This window comes from Vespa velutina, chromosome 4, assembly GCF_912470025.1.
Source record: "Vespa velutina chromosome 4, iVesVel2.1, whole genome shotgun sequence".
In the NCBI taxonomy this organism is placed as follows: domain Eukaryota; kingdom Metazoa; phylum Arthropoda; class Insecta; order Hymenoptera; family Vespidae; genus Vespa; species Vespa velutina.
Window position 1 is genome coordinate 2,452,303 of NC_062191.1, and position 18,657 is coordinate 2,470,959.

At 28.9% G+C, this 18,657-nt stretch overlaps 1 long non-coding RNA gene across 1 annotated transcript; it reads right to left on the reverse strand.

The window, feature by feature from the left end:
- Window positions 1-1,411: 1,411 nt before the first annotated feature.
- Window positions 1,412-18,151, reverse strand: LOC124948347. Its single transcript, XR_007100684.1, has 3 exons — window positions 17,958-18,151; window positions 2,483-2,620; window positions 1,412-1,559 (listed from the first exon to the last, which is right to left on the reverse strand). It is a non-coding gene; the product is annotated as an uncharacterized LOC124948347 (long non-coding RNA).
- Window positions 18,152-18,657: the final 506 nt, after the last annotated feature.

Below are 18,657 nucleotides of genomic sequence, written 5' to 3' on the forward strand. Positions count from 1 at the left end.
CTTCGAAATTAATTTTTCAACAAACACACATACACCGACATAGGATTTTTTTTTTATAATTAATATTTATAATTAATATTTTATTATTATTTATTACCAATCTACATATCTCAAGATAATATGTATATATATCTGTAATAATATGTAAATATATATATATATTTATATCCGAGAGATAATTTGTCTGACTCGTTTTAAACATTACCCATTCGTAAGGTGAAGAGAGAAAAAGAAGAAAAAAGAAAAGGAGCAAAAAAAAAAAGAGAAAGAAAGAAAAAAATAATGAATTTTTAAAAACCTCATCTATCACCCTTCCCCCCCTGGGCCTCTCATCATGTCTCTCTCTCTCTCTCTCTCTCTCTCTCTCTCTCTCTATATATATATATATATATATATATATATATATATATATATATAATTTCTCTTTGAAAATCGTTCGACTATATCAAAATCATACGTTACCGTACAAATTATATTCAATAATGAATAAATATTAATTATTTATTATTTCTTTCGATAAGATCAATATGATCAAGCAGAAAATTTTTAACGTTTAACTGACATTAATTATTATCATTATTAATTCAATATAATTAATCAAATTAAACGATAATACGTGTATTATATTCAATTAAAAAATTATTAATTCATCATTATCTTTTTTTCGTTCTTTGAACTTCGTATATTTATTTAAAAACGTTTTCCAGTGTTCGCTATCATTTAGATAAAAAAGAATTTTCATTTATATAAAATCTTCGTAATAATATAAAAATATAATAGATCGATCGTTGATCATTTTTATTTTATTAAATTATTATATTTTGAATGAGAATTTCTGTTTCTTTCGATGACTTTCCCGAACGGGATGGTACATATCCAGGTGGACACCTCGAAGAACCGTTTGTCGCGCCCTCGATACACCTCTTTGATCGAGAGTGAAACTGATCGTTCCGATTTCAATGAAACTTTCCTAACATTGTACTCTGATTTCTTTTTTTTTTTTTTTCTTTTATCTTTTTTTTCCCCTTTTTCTTTCTTTTTTTTTTCCTCCTTTTCTTTTTTTTTCTTCCTCTTTTTTTTTTTTTTTTTTTTTGTGCTTGTTTTTTTTTGTTTGTTTGTTTGTTCGTTTGTTTTTTTTTTTTTTTTTTTCGTATAACACACACTTATACTTCATAAAGTAAATTATTCATCTTTATTAGCAAATATATTCATGATATTTATTAATGTCAAAAATAATGATCCTAATCGTATAAATTCAATTTAATTCAATTAAATGAAAATTATCACAATCGAATAAATTGACATAACGAACGAACGGATATGACTTTGCCTTGTTAATATTTATTAATATCAGAAGATAATGTTTGATGAGGGAAAATATTTAAAGGATTAAATAAAATTAACAAACAAATTTAGACTTCTTTTTTCTTTTTCTTTTCTCTTTTCTGTTTTTGTTCTTGGTTTTTTTTTTCTTTCCTTCTTTCTTTTTCTTTTTTCTTTTTTTCGTCGATTGAACGATTCTGCCATCTTCAAAGAGGATAATTCTTTTGTTCAGTGACCTTGAAAATATTATGAAAGATAAAATCTGAGAACAACATAAACGTTTCGATTTCAATAAAACCTTTCAAACGCTATTTTTTTTTTCCTTTTTTTTTTTTTTTTTTTTTTTTTTTTTTTTTTTTTTTTTTTTTTTTTTTTTAAATAATAAAAATGACACCCGTCGTAAAAGTTCAATGAACAGCTGATATACGAGTGAACGTAAACATCAATTATATCATTGAAATATTGTGGAAAAAAATTAATCAACAAATTTGTCTTTTTCATGCTTTCTTTTTTTTTCTTTTTCTTAGACAATTTTTGTATCTTATAAAAAAGAAAAGGAATTTGTAAAAAAATGTTATTTCAAAAAACGTATATCCAATCAACGATTTGAAAATATTAAAAAATATATATACAATATATATATATATATATAATTATTATTCTTATGCATAATAATGTCTATGGTTGAAATTAAATAAACAAACGATCGAACAATTAATTTACATTTGAATGTAATATTAAATCGGTTTGTTATTTATTACGAATTCATATAATCATAAATTAATGATTATTATTGAAAAAAAAAAGTTAATGAACAAATTTCTATTTCTTCATTCTTGTTTAAACGATTCATTTATATTGATATATACATGCATATATAATTTATATTCGAAATTTCGAAAAAGAAAAAAATGAAAAAAAAGAAAGGACATATACATCTAATCAATGATTTCAAATTCGTTGTCTTTGAAAGTGTTACGAAATAAAAGAACCTTGAAATTATATATAGAACGTGTAAAATCGTAGATTTGATCGACGATTATAATTCTACAGGTTTTTAATCCTAATCCATCTTCATCGATTAGATTGTTCCGCTTCATACGTATCGAAAATTATTCCAGAGCAATATATTCTTTTTTCTCGCATCAATGCGGATTACCTCTTCAATCGTGATGGCGATTCGGTCGAACGATCCTCCTGATTCTAGGGAATTTGTCCCCATCTAGTGATCCGTTCCATCCGACCAAGCGAATTCACCTTGCGATGAATTTTATTACGAACTATAACCACGATATACCTATAACATAGAAATCCATTGATTAGAATATAAATGAATTTTTCAATAAGAAAAAGAAATTTCTCTCTCTCTCTCTTTTTCTCTCTTTTTTGTCTCTCTTCTTTTTTTATTTTTTTTTATACTCGATCACGCATTAAACGTTAACGTTTCTTTTTGTTTTCTTTTTCTTCAAGAAATTGTTTATAATTAATATAAATATTTTATCAACAATTTCAAGCTCGTTCGAACGAAAAATTTCATGATTTAATATACTGCAAGAATATTTATATTAATTTAATTACAGAGACTTTTATTATACCTAAATGAATTTGTAAATGTTAAATAAAAAAAGAAAAATACATATATATATATATATATATATATATATATCCATATAATACACAATAACAATAATAATAATATAAACAAAATTTTCAAAAAATTTATTATAGGATCATCAATGATATTAAACTTTTCCATTGAAAAATCTGATCAAATAAATAATCTACGTAAAATTTATCTAACTCTCGTATTTCCAATTAATACGAAACATTTTTTTCTAACAATTATCTCGTACGTTATACATTAATATTTCGAAATCTCATGGATACAGATTGTATCGCGTACGTCCTCTCCCCTACCCCACCCCCCCTGGAAAGAAAGACACCTTCTCCGTCCTCCACCCACTTTCCCCTCTACCCTACCCTTTCCTGCCTTACCCCCGCCCCTGCCATCCTCCATCATCTCCCTTCGTCAAAAAAAAAAAAAAGAAAGAAAAAAAAAGAAAAAGAAAAAAAAAGAATACTTCGAACTCGACCCAGTTTCATTACATTGATGAATCGTGACAGTGCAAGTTCATTACTATCCACGATTAAATACACATGTCCGTTTATAATATCAATTACTTCGAAAATGGCGGCTCACATTCTGAGACACGAAATCCAATAGAAAATCCACGTTGATGAATATAGTAATAAAAATTCGATAAAAATTCGTGGTAGCCTTTCACGCGTGCATGTATGTGTATGTATACATATATATATATATATATCTTATGTATATGCGTACGTAAATCTTTTAGTGTGCGTGGTCGCGCGCGCGCGCGCGCACAACACGCGCGTGGACGACTCCAAGGAGCGCGTGCTTGAAAGGCTGCACAGGCCGTATGCCGAGGTTGAGAGTGGGTTCATCGGACGCAAGCGGCCGCGGATTTACCGTTACATCTTCTTGGCGAAACCGAGAGAAGCTTGCTCCTTCTCCTCGTTCTTCCTCCTCCTCCTCTTCTTCCTCCTTCTCCTCCCCTTTCTACTTCTCCTTCTCTTTTTCCTCCTCCTCCTCCTGCTGCTCCTCCTTTTCTTCTTCTTCTTCTTCTTCTTCTTCGTCCTCTTAGTCCTCTTCTTCTTCTTCTTCTTCTTCTTCTTCTTCTTCTTCTTCTTCTTCTTCTTCTTCTTCTTCGACCTTCTCTCCGGTAGAATAACATTCACGATTCTTCGCAACAGAAATTGCAAGTTCAAAGTTGCTTTCTAACATTGAAATTTTAGTACCGATACAATCCAATTTGATTCATTCTTCTTCTTCTTCTTCTTCTTCTTCTTCTTTTTCTTCGTCCTCTTCGTTGTCTTTGTCCTCTTCATTGTTTTCATTCTCTTCATCCTCTTCTACGATCTTCTTCTAGAGCAACGTTCACGGATTCTCCGCAATAGAAATTGCAAGTTCAAAGTTGCTTTCTAACATTGAAATTTTAATACCGATACAATCCAATTCGATTCATTTTTCTTCTTCTTCTTCTTCGTCCTCTTCGTTGTCTTTGTCCTCTTTATTGTTTTCATTCTCTTCATCCTCTTCTACGATCTTCTTCTAGAGCAACGTTCACGGATTCTCCGCAACAGAAATTGCAAGTTCAAAGTTGCCTTCTAACATTGAAATTTTAATACCGATACAATCCAATTCGATTCATTTTTCTTCTTCTTCTTCTTCGTCCTCTTCGTTGTCTTTGTCCTCTTTATTGTTTTCATTCTCTTCATCCTCTTCTACGATCTTCTTCTAGAGCAACGTTCACGGATTCTCCGCAACAGAAATTGCAAGTTCAAAGTTGCCTTCTAACATTGAAATTTTAATACCGATACAATCCAATTCGATTCATTTTTCTTCTTCTTCTTCTTCGTCCTCTTCGTTGTCTTTGTCCTCTTTATTGTTTTCATTCTCTTCATCCTCTTCTACGAACAGAAATTGCAAGTTCAAAGTTGCTTTCTAACATTGAGACTTTAGGTATCAATTCGATCTCAATTCGATCTAATTTTGCTTACTATTTTGCAATAATCATTTTTCAATTTCAAAATTGACGAGAGAAATGAAGATAAATTATTTATTTAGAGATTTTTTTTTATGAGATTTGAAATTCGGTGAAATTTTTTGGCCCACGTCCTTTTCCTTTTCATTTTTTATACATCTAATATTTTCCTTTTATTTGTGATATGTATATTAAACGTAACACTCAGATTCTCGTCCTTCGTAATGCCCATCAATGAATTTTAATGGATTTTCGTATATTTACAATTTATGTATAAAATTTTCTTTCTCGTAGATAATAGAATTGTTCGATCGACAAAAAAAAAAAAAAAAAAAGAAAAAAAGAAAATAAACGAAAAAAAAAGGAATAAAAAGAAATATTATAATTGATATGTTGATATTCATTACTAATCATTTAGAACAATCTATTTATCAAACTTTTTCTATTATGGAACATTTCAGAGATATTTTAACGTAACATGTATCATTTTTACAAACATATTCTTTCATAAGGACAGATGTAATATGTGAATATAAATGTGATATAATAATGAAGAAAACAGAATGAACGTTTATTCAAAGATTTTAATTATTCAAATGAAACGACGTAATGAAAATACGTAAAATAATATTAACTTGTAACATAGTTATTAATCTTTTTAATTGGCTTATACGTTTTAAGAAAATTTTAATCATCTGAAAAAAATTAAAACACACGCAAAGAAGATAAAGAAAAAGAAACAATTTACGTCCTTTAACGAAACAAAATGAAACGATACGAACGTCGATTTATTTACGTTAATTTTCAATATCAAATATAAATATTTATATATAATAAAATATAAATTGAATTGAACGGTATATATGTATATATATATATATATATATACGTATATAGGTAAGTAAAAGAAAGATCGTAAATGTAACCGAGATAACGTAAAGTAACTAGTTACATCACAGTCAAGATCGTTACTTATTTACAACGATGAAGCCATAGTAAGGAGAAGTAAGTTACCAATGGAATGTCTTCGTAGCATTGCCATTGAAACGAGCTTAGAGAAATACTTTCTAATATCTCTTATTCGTCGAGAACGATCATCAAGAACTTTCCAAGGAAGTTTTACGTCGTCTTATTAGACAACAAGTTTCTGTAAGATGTCCGGTCGTATCTATTCTTGTAACGTTTCCTATCCGTTACGTATAAGAAACGAATTATAGAAGGATCTTTATCATGAAACTGGATCGTAACTGGAACGAGCCATAGCTTCTTATTCATCGTCGTCGTCGTCGTCGTCGTCATTGTTGTTGTTGTTGTTGTTGTTGTTGTTGTTGTTGTCGTTGAAAATACCAATGATTATGGAATCAGTACCATCGTTACATCGTCGTTGATGTTATACGTTTAACTCAATCCCTGATACAATATATATACATACATATATATATATATATGTGTGTGTGTGTGTGTGTATATGTGTGTATGTATGTATATATGTATGTATATACGCATTAATCGAGGTGAAAAGTGAACAACCTAAGGGGGAAAAATTCTACGAGTGTACCGAGTGTACAGACTGATATCGTAGAAAATAGAATAGTATTAGCCGAGTTTTAACGGAATCGAGATTAACTAAAAGTAACGATTCATTTATCAAATTTATACGCTCTGTGCTATTTTTTCTTTTCTTTTTTCTCCTTCTTTTTTTTTTTTTACCTTTCTTTTTTTCTGATTTCTTCTTTTTTTTTGGCTTTTTTTTCGATTTTTTCTTTTTTTTTTTTTGTAAATTATTTGACAAGGATGGTGTTAACGATCCGAAGAATATGTCTCTTAATATTTTTTTTAAATATATAAGCTAATAAGAATGATAATATATATATATATATATATGTATATATATAGGTATATTATTTTTATATATAATCTATTATCTCGTATCATCAACCTCATTTTATGATATAAAATATAATTTGTTTGGCCCAGAAATTAATCGATTAATTTAAAATAATCATTAGTTCATCGATTTATACGTTTTATATGGCGTATTTTTTTTCTCTCATTTTTGTTTCTTTCTTTTCGGTTAAATATATAAATAAATAACAAATGTAATACATATATATATATATATATATATGCATATGTGTGTGTGTGTGTGTGTGTATAAAACTGATCTATCTCGTATCATCAACCTCATTTTAAAATATAAGATATAACCTCAGCGGTCCAGAAATTACCGTTTCTTTAATGACAGATCATTCTCAATTAACTCGAAATTCGTGATTCGCAATGTTGCGCAAGGGATCCTGTTTTCTTTTTCCTCTCTTTTTTTCTTTTTTTTCTTTTTTTGTTTTTTTTTTTTTTTTTTTTTTTTTTTTTTTTTTAAATTATTTGACAAGGACGGTGTTAACGATCCGAAGAATATGTCTCTTGATATTTTTTTTTTCTTTTTTTTTTTTTTTTCTTTTATTTTAATTCAATATGCTTACAAATAGATCTCTTCTTTAGAGAATTTTAATGCTACGAGATTTGATTATTCTTCGTTACTGTGGGACGAATGAAAAAGAGAAAAGGAAGAAGAGAAAAAAAAAGAAAAAAAAAAAAATAAAAAAAGGGAAAAAGAGAGAACGAAATAAAGAAAATGAACGAAAGAAAGAAAGAAAGAAAGAAAGAAAATTAAATAAAAACGAAAATGATTCTTAAAAATGATTCCTAACGAATGAGAAGAAAAGTATATGAATACGTATGTAATATGAAATATTACATTCTCTCATACGCAACCCAGTTTTTTTTTAATGAACATCGATCGTAATTCGTCGCGCGTATCAGACGTGCTACTGCTTGTCCGTCGTTGGTACTACGTGATCAACCAAATATGCGTCACTATCTTTAACAAAGATTCAACCATTACCTTTTTCGTTCGATGCCGTAACGAATTAGAACTAGCTATGAGCTAATTCGTATAAGTAGAGTTAGTAATGTATAGTATCGTTGAGAATTGTTACGAGGACCATTTAAAAATTTTCCCCACTTATTTTCTTTTTCTTTTTCTTTTTTTTTTTTTTTTTCTTTCTTCTTACAAATTCCGTCGGCACACGATGGTTTCGATGGTGTGAAAACAAAAGAAAAAAAAAACAAACAAACAAACAGACAAACAGACAAACAAACAAGCAAACGAACAAATTTTTTTCAAATATTTTTTCCTTCGAATTGAATCGTCTAATCGGAAAATTTTTTTAGTATTTATTTATTATTATTATTATTATTATTTCTTTTTTTTTTTTCTTTTTTTTTTTTTCTTTTTTCTTTATAAATCCCTTCACGAAACAAATACAATGTCGATCAATCGCTCTAAGTTAAGAGAATATACTAATCCCTCGATCCCACCTCACTTCAATTCTACCCCAAGAAGATGTTATCGCAATTGGGATTACAATTATGAGCTACGAGGTAATTCTGTCAAGGTAATATCGAAAATTTTTTTTTTATTATTCTTATCGCCTTTCGACATTACAAATGTTTCCTATTTAAGACATAATGGATGTTAATCGATAATTTTTATACATGACTCATTGAGACATATCATTTATGTCTTCTCTAATATAGAAATATTTTTCATAGAAATTCAACTAACAAGAATATAATTTTGAATAACTTTATTCAAAACAAATGTAAATTTTAACAAATTATTTTTTTTCTATGAAATTACTTTTTTATAAGTTCAATACCTATATATAATTTCACACACACACACACACACACATATAATTATAATTATAATATATACATTATCACACATAAATCTACGTAAATCTATGAATAATATCTAAAAAAAAAAAAAATAAAAAAAAATAAAAAATCAATATATACACACACATATAAATCTTAGATTTACAAAATTCCAAGACATCGTAAAGATCAAGAAAAAAAAAAGAAAAAAAAAAAAGAGGAAAAAAAGAAAAAAGAAAACACAAAGAAAAAAGAAGAAGAAGAAGAAGAAGAAGAAAAAGAAACGAAACGAAACGAAAATCGAGGAATCGATAGAAAATATTTTCGGAATCGGGACGGTACACGGTTCTATGTATTATATCGTACCGCGTAATCCTTCCTCTCTCCCGGCCCTCCCCGGCCCCCTCTCCCCCACATGTCCCCCTCCGAGTCTCGCGAGTGAGTTGGACGATCGGTACCGCAAGATCCAGAGACACGACTTACTTGGTTCACTTTTGCTGGTTAACGGTAAGTCCGTCAGGAGTCAGTGAGTCAACGAGTCAACGGGGGCGCACGCTGTCCCCACGCACTCTCAGCCGATTGCTCGAGAATCAATCTTTTTATGTATGCGTGAGCTCTCTTCTTGCGTACGTATGTATATATGTATGTATATAAATGCGTATACACAAGTAGATAGGTAGGTAGGTAGGTAGGTAGGTAGGTAGGTAGGTAGGTAGGTAGGTAGGTAGGTAGTTACATACGTACATATATATATATATATATACATACGTACCGTACCGTATCATATTGTACATATACATACATACATACATATATATATATGTACTATATATGTATGTATGTACGTATGTATGTATGTATGTATGTATGTATGTATGTGTTGCTCATGAACTCATACTCGCGTGCTCTCCTACGGTGATGCAACTGTTACGTGTCGTCCATTCTTTAGTCTCTTCTCTCTTTCCCCTTCCCTTCTCCTCTCTCCTCTTCTCTTCTCTTCTCTTCTTTTCTCATCTCTTTCTCTCTCTCTATGTATCTATCTATCTATCTATCTATCTATCTCTTTCAAGACACTAAAAGATACGTGCATGCACGCTCGTAGTATCACTTATGTCAGTTCAAAAGCCGAATGGAAAAGTTGTTTTGTTTCCTTTTCTCTTTTTTTTTTTCTTTTTTTTTTTTTTATCCGTCGCATATACTCGATCGAACGAACGGGGTTGGTTTATATACAATATACATACATACATACATACATATATACATATATATATATATATATATATATATATATGTGTATATATATATCGTCGATCTACTAAACAACTTCTAATAATAATTATCTCTCTTATAGCTTTCTCTAATGTAAAACGGTATAACTAAAAACGATCGTCTTACTTCGCTTATAATCTAACCATCCCCCTCCTATAAACCCTTATACGATATTAATCGGCTTTATTACCCAGGTCAGAAGGAACGTTATTCAATTTTACGACTAGGCATCTATCGTCTTATCTATCATAGAGAGAGAGAGAGAGAGAGAGAGAGGGAGAGAGAGATCATTAGAAATGACCTAGAAAATGTTGTTTTCACATTGGGATATAATAAATGCGCTTCCGCGGTTTATCCGACGGAAATGATCGGTGGGATTTTACAAAATACAGTAAAAAAAAAAAAAAAAAAAAAGTAATACGAAAAATAAAAAAGAATATGATGAAAGAGAGAGAGAGAGAGAGAGAGAGAGTGGGAGGGGAAAAGGTTAAATTGATTCTCGATACTTTTCTTTTTCCTTTTCTTTTTTTTCTTTTTTTCATCTTTTTCTTTTCTTTTTTTTTCCACACCCAAGTTCCGTCAATATAACGGGTGCCATATGGAGGGCGGAGAAAAAAAAGAAAAGAAAAAGAAAAGAAAATTAGAAAATCGAAAACCATCCTAATCATGTATAAAAAAAAAAAAAGGAAAAATAGAAAAGGGTGGGCAAGAAGAAGAAGAAGAAAGGCCTTGATAATGATCTTTAGCTGGTTAAGACGATGATCAATATGAGTGGAGGGTCTCCACTACCGAAATAATTTTCTTCTTCACGCGTATGCGAGATCGAATTTTTTTTTCTTCCTTTTTTTTTTGTTTTTTGTTTTTTGTTTTTTTTTTTTTTTTTTTTTTTTGTTTCTTTTTCCATACAATATGACAAAGCACTTTCGTCAAGATCTTCAGATACACCATATGTATCTGAAATCAATCAATGGGACAATAATCGATTTAATAAATAATATATAATATATATTAATAAAACAATATAGTATCCGTTGTTCGATATAATATATATAAAATTAATTGTTATCAAGTTAATCCATTCAAATAAATACGTTTAATAGCAGATTCGTAAGTACATCTACTAGGACAAAATTCAAATCGGATAAAAAAAAAAAAAAAAAAAAAAAAAAAAAAAAAAAAAAAAAAAAAAAAAAAAGACGAGAAAAGAAATGAGAAGAGGTATTCGTTTGATCTCGATTCCAAAAAAAAAAAAAAAAAAAAGAAGAAAAGGTAGAAGAAGAAGAAGAAGAAGAATGAAATATGAGATATAGATAAATATGATCGATTGCAATAATTTGAAATTATACGTAGAAGAGTTATAGGACGATACTGAGAATATCCTTGATCATTCTCGCTCGTTCGTCGTCCTGCAGGCCAGTTCAGTGACTCGATCGTGGTACCGTCAAGGAGTCCCAGCACTGTCAAGGTCCGCTGGTTCTCTTCAATGGTGTCGGCCTGTCACGCAATTTACCTACGGTAATCGACACGCCTTGCCACGAAGGACGTTCTATCTGTCCTCATGCGGACGATCCAACCCTTATTATAACCCGTTGCCCGTTGCTATATCCCTCGTTAGGCTATCTGATTTCCACTTGATTTCACCTCCGAAGAAAACACGATATCCATTTCGTCGCTAATACTAAATATTATCCATCGAGAATCCTTACACCAAACTATTTTTCTTCTTTCTTTTTGAATTTTTTTTTTTTTCTTTTTGATTCTTTTTTTTCTTTTTTTGATTTTTTTTTTTTTTTTTTTTTTATTTTTCTTATTTCTATCTTAAGATTACGACAGGTATAAAATATTATTACATACGTAATATTGTCTTTCGTTTAATTCATGTAATTTAATTGTGCGACATATAACTATATCGTAAAAGTTTGCAGTATTTTATATTTCAATAAATAATATTTATATATTAGATGTAATAGTATAGAATAAACATATATCATATATTATTGCATTGTATTATTATCTTATTATTGTTACATAGTATAATAGTTCAATATATTTTATTAATTAATATATTATACTATGTTATATCATATTATTAAGTATTAAGTATAGTTTATTAATTTTCAATATAATATATACATATATATGTATATATTATATTACTAAATATTGAATATAATTTTTAATATTAATATACTGTTATATAATATAATAATATAATATGATATATTATACAACAATATAATATTGGTTTGACCAATGAATTTTAAATAAATATTTTTTAAAATCTCTTTAATATTCCAGGTATTGATTATGGCTTATTTATGTTATTTTCTTATGGTATTGTCAAAAGTCCAAATTAAATTTTCTTCTCTTTATTTCTCTCTCTCTCTCTCTCTCTCTCTCTCTCTCTCTCTCTCTGTGTTGGATATTCATGAGCTTCCTCCCTCCATTAAGAAGTCTACCATTTAAAGTATAGAAACCAAGGTTAATAGACCTTTCCTCGGAAGGGAACAATGGTCCTTTCGAAAGACACATTTCAATCAGCGCTCACATTAACCTCTGACAAAATTAAATTACCACCGTGAGACATTGCATATACAATCTCTCTTATAAAATTATCCTGAATAATTTTATGACCCTAGGATCATTTATCATTGACCCTATTATTTATTTTGGTTTTATGATTTTCAAAATCTTCATTGTACAATGTAAGATCTATAATTCACTTCTCTTTTTTATTTTTCCTCTCTCTCTCATTTTCTCACCTCTTAATCTCCATTTATGTCCTTGTAAAACGATTATGATTTCAATGTAATTTACGAAATCACGTGATTCCCTCAATTAATCTCATTGTCAAATAGAAATATTACAAGGAATTGCTTAAATATTTACGATATGTAATTTTTATTTAATGTGACGCTTGTAATCTCATTTTTTTTTCTTTTTTTTTTTTTTTTTTTTTTTAAACACTACCTCCGATATATTATATTTTTCCTTCTCCCCACCCCGCGTCATATCTATCTCCCATGGGAAATCTGCCAATGCGAAAATGACGGTCGTGGATATCAGTGTCGATCTTATAAAAAAAAAAAAAACATGTTTTCCTTAGTCCACCCTGCAAAAAAAAGAAAAAAAAAAAAAAAAAAGAAGGAGCAGAAGAAAAAGAGGAGAAAAAGGAAAGAAAAGGGAGAAGAAAAAGGGGGTGGGGGGTGAACAAAGAAATAAGAAACGTTGAAAAGTCAATCACCGTTGAAATTGCTTTCGTAGATAATTCCAAGGAAAATTTTTATCTCCATTCGGTTGAAAACATTTTTTTTTTTTGGTCACTTTTAACTCTTTTCCCCGAAAAGAAAAAAGGATTTCTTCCGTAAAATAGATATTTTATTTCTAGGAACGTTTGAAAAAGGCTCCCTCTCTCTCTCTCTCTCTCTCTCTCTTTCTCTCTCTCTCTCTCTTTCTCTACTTGACGGTGCAACTTTAACTCTTTCACCTCCTCATCCACCTAATCCTTTTGGTTCCGTCATAAATCAGGACTAAATGGAAACCGTCTGTTGTCACTATTCGGATTATCCTTTGAATTACTTCAACGAGTCAACTTGAAACTTTTCCAAAAAAATTTTCTACTAATCCGAAATCTCTTAAACGACTTCCTTCAACATTTTTTTCGTCGTATTGTTTGAAATTTTGTTTTTATATTAATATAACGTCTTGTTTGTCCAACATATTCAATGACTATCTAATAAACGTCCTAAAACTTTTTTGCATTTGTACGAAAACCAAACAATAGGATTATCTTATGATAGGAGTTAATTTTTTTTCTTTTTTTTTTTTTTTTTTTTTTTTTTTTTTTCTCTTCTCTCTCTCTCTCTCTCTCTCTTTCTCTGTGAATAACCCTTTCTCGTCGAACGAAGAAAAAGAAATGAAAAAAAGAAAAAAGAAATAGAAAAGGAAAGAAAAAAACAAAACGAGCTTTCATAAATATCATGAAAAAATACCGAAAACAAAAAAAAATATATATATAAAAGACACAATGGAAAATTTGACATTTCGATAATGATCGTATAAATTCATCGGATTATGTCTCTTTTACTTTACAGAAGTCAAAAAATTCTTAAAACATTTTGAAAAATCGATTACTCTCTTTTTTTTATGACTTTTCGGGTTTTTTATTATTACTATTATTATTATTATTATTATTATTATTATTATTATTATTATTATTATTATTATTATTATCATTTATATTTTTTTTCTTTTTCTTTTTTTTTTTTTTTTTCAAATTGTAATATCACAGGAGCTCAAAAATTTTCTTCGCGAATCGAACAAATGAAAAAGAAATTCATTAAAAATAAATTTCATTTATAACGAATTAATTAATTGATTAATTCTATCATTAAAAACAAATTTGCAATCATTTAGAAACATTTGATTCACCCTATATATAAATCCGATTTTATCGATCAATCGATGTTAACCATGAAGTTATAAATCGCAGAATTTAATTATCCTCGTTATACATATTAAGTATATTATAAGAAACCTTCAGACTCTTAACCTGATTAATACGATAACTGTATATAAGCCAATGAGCTTGTTAGTTAGTTGCAACTTATTAGTTATTGTCATTGACAGATAAGTCGTTGAAAGATTTCTTATCGTTTGATCTGATCACGATGTTCATACATACATATTTATATATGTATGTATGTATGTATATATGTATGTATGTACGTATGTATTTATATAATATTTTATACATAAAGATATATTGGAATGCGTTCGTTAGTTACAATTCTATTTATAAATAACGCGCCTGACTTGGTCATAAATTATGATAATGTTCGTCGCTGAGCAATGTTCGAATAATCTTACGGTATATCATCGATTTTTCGTTGATAACATCGTACACTTATTGTCCTCGTAGTTGTAATCGTTGTCATAGAAAATGAAACGATCATAAGATCGAGGTGAACAACTCTCTATGTATGTGTATACGTACGTATACGTATGTATGTATGTACGATACTTATGCACGGATGCACGCATGTACGTGTGATTTGATTTTTATTTTTTTTCCTATTTATTTACTTTTTTCTTTTTTTTTTTTTTTTTTTTGATTCATGTATACATACACGTACATATGTACTTCAATATTTTTTCTTGCCTAGCCTTTTTTCTTTTTCTTTTTTTTTCATTTTCTCTCTCTCTCTCTCTCTCTCTCTCTCTCTCTCTCTCTCTCGCTTGCAAATGAAAAAATAATCGTAATGATGAAAATATGAAAATTAAATTCTTAGATATTTATTGCAATATTCTTATACATATTGCATGTTTATATATGTATATAATATTGTCACGTCTAATTAAAGTCTGAATCGTGATAAATAATATGATAGATACGATGACGATTAAGTGAACGTTCGATAATATACATACATTCGAAAGAAATTGAATTTCAGTTTCATTTGTTAACTTTCACCGGAGATTTCGCTTTCGTTTTTCGGTGTTATTTATAGCTGTTCGTTCTCGAATCGAACGACACATTTTCCAAAAAAAGAATTATCGTCAAAGAGAGAAAAAAATAAAAAAAAAAAAAACAAGAAAAAAAACGAAAGAAAACAAGGAGAAAAAGAAAAAAAGGAAAAAGAAAATAGAAAACTGAAAAGAAGAAAAAGTGGAAAACTGAAAAAAAGAAAAAATGGAAAAATAAAAAAGAAACCCTTTTTTTTTTTTTGGGCAATAAAAAAGTGTGTAGCGTAGAGTGTCACTGCATATTATAAACCATTACAACCCTTCGTCCTAAAACATTTTTTTAAGCCTTGCCTACTGTTCATAACGGAATATCTATGGTTGTTTCTTTATTCTATATCTCTCTCCTTCTCTTTCTCTCTCTCTCTCTCTCTCTCTCTCTCTCTCTCTCTCTTTAAATAAGAAACTTACCAATCGGTTCTTACATCCAACCCTTCTTTTTATGGCGATCGGCGAATAATAATATTTTGAACTAGCTACCTGCAAGAAAATTGCCATAGCGTAAAAAGTGATTTTACAAACTCTCTCTTTCTCACGGCAAAAAAACAAACATATCGGTCAAGTTAGTCAGTCTCTAACTACCGAAACTTCTCTTTTGGTATGGTATGGTATTTAGAATTCGTCAAATTCAAAGATACTTTTGAAACCAAATTGTCCTGTCTTTTAACAATAAAATACATTCTTCGAAATGTTCTTAGTAAACAAAAAAAGAAATATATATATATAATATAAATAAATAATACAATAAATAAGTGAAGTATAATAAATATAAATAAATAATAAATAAATAAATAAATAAAAAAAGATATATATATATATATATATATATATATATATATATATACACCTATACATAGTATGTTATAAGTATAAATACGCACGTGTAAATAATTTTTAACAAAAGATTTGTCTTCCCATATTTCCTCGATTTTCTAAAAATTCGGTTTCCCAAGAATTTCAAAAGATATTCATACGCACACATATACACACACATATACATATATATTCGCGAAAAAGGGGTTATAATCAAATCGTAGAAAATATTTTCTTTTTTAAAGTATCGACCATCGATGGTTTTCCCACAAGGTGTGTGCTCACGGGGGCGGATGCTCAAGGATATCGAATATACGGTAAGGTGCTACAGAAAAGTACAGGATACAGGAGAGGACTAGGGATAGGGCCACCTGTCTTTCTCTCCCACGCTCCCTTCCCTGAGGGATGGACCGATCTATGGACTTGTTTGCTAATACCAGAGAAAGAGAGAAAGAAAGAGAGAGGATATAGTAGTAAAAGAGAAAAAGAGAGAGACATATATATATATATATATATATATATATATAGAAAAAGAAAAAGAGAACGAGAGAGAGAAAGAGAGACAACTAGCGAAAAATAGATCTCACCTTTCCTCTCTCTCTCTCTCTCTCTCTCTCTCTCTCTCTCTCACACCCATCTGCAAACCGGATCTCCTTTTTCTTTCGTTAGACTAGGACAAAGGGAAAACATTGAGACAGGAAAAGAAATCGAGAACCCAACGAGAATCCTTGCGTATCGATCTTCCGGTTCTTTCTTTGAACATTCTGTTATTCAATGATTCGTTGGATAAACAATTGTTCATTTCAATATTCCTATTACAAGATGAAATTTTGTTAATATCTAACTGTAATGAGTTCGATGATAATTCCTTTTTTTTTTCTTTTTTCTTTTTTTTTTTTTTTTTTTTTTTTTGACAAGGATGAGAAGGAAGGAGCGAAATGAGAATTGAATTTATAGCGAATAAAAAATTGTTCAATAAAAAACGAGGTATTTAAAAAATTAAAGGATAGTTTAGGACGGCATGTTGTTCTAGATTTCAATGATTATTTATATGAAAGAATTATCATGAAGTATAATGATAATTCGTTTCGTTAAAAATAATATGATTTGACTCAAAAATTTTATTATATATATACATATAGCATTACGATTTTAATAATTATTTTTTTTCTTTTTTTTAATAATTATCCTCGAAATAATAATGATTCGTTATATCGAAAATAAGATGACATTGATCTAGAAATATTTTGTATATTATCATCGGAAATTTCAATGATCATTTTTTTGGAAAAAACAAAAAAAAAAAATAAGTATATCCTCGAGATAATAGTGATATCATTATATCGAAAATCAAATGACTCGGCCTAGTGGCCTAGTTTTTGAAAAATATCACTTTTCTGAAAAAAAAAAAGAAAAAAATAATAATAATAATAATTATTATTATTATTATTATTATTATTATTAAAATTAAAGAGGATTTGGCGTAGAAAGATTTTTGATAAACGTCGTCATAGATCTGAATGATCATTGCTCTGGGGAGGAAAAAAGAAATGAAAAAAGAAGAAAAAAGAAAAACAAAAAAAAACAAATATATATATATATATATATATATATATATATATATATATATATATATAATCCTCAGAATGACAAAGATGCATTAGAGTGAAAATAATAATAATATGATTTGACCTAGAGAAGTTTAACGAATATCGTCACAATCATCGAATGATAATTACTTACCCGTGGAATGATTATCCTCTCGGAGTTAAGAAAAAAGCAACCAAGAAATGAAGATTCTCGAAAATTGCGTCACGTATTGGCGTCAGTGCGATGCTTTCCAGGAATGTATAACGGTATTTGATTTCGTCATTTGGGATTCCGCGGTAGTACACGAACGTTTTTATTTTTAAACAGACTTTGCTCGACGAACTCTTCTCGCCATTTGATTCCCTTTTAATGATCATTCAGATGCGTTCATTTTGTTCCTCGACACTTGTCTCACACCTACACATACGCGGGCGCGGGCGCTCACACACACACACACACACGCCTACAGAGAGAGAGAGAGAGAGAGAGAGAGACACATATATATATATATATATATATGTACACAAAATAGAGAAACTGTTTAAGTTATCATCAAAGTGTAACACTTTAATATTATCAGACATGATAATCTTATTTCTATATACGTACATATGTATATCTTATATATATATATATATCTATATATATATATAGATATACTGATAGATAATAAAGACGAATGAAAATAATAAATTAGAATTTACGTTCGTACAATTGTTATTAATGTTATAAGTTAAAAATTAATATCGATAAAAATTTTTTATTGTACTAAGGCACGATTGACAATCATTGAAAATCATTTTGTTATTTATAGACAATTAATAGATCGTTATTTTTTTATTTTTTTTATTTT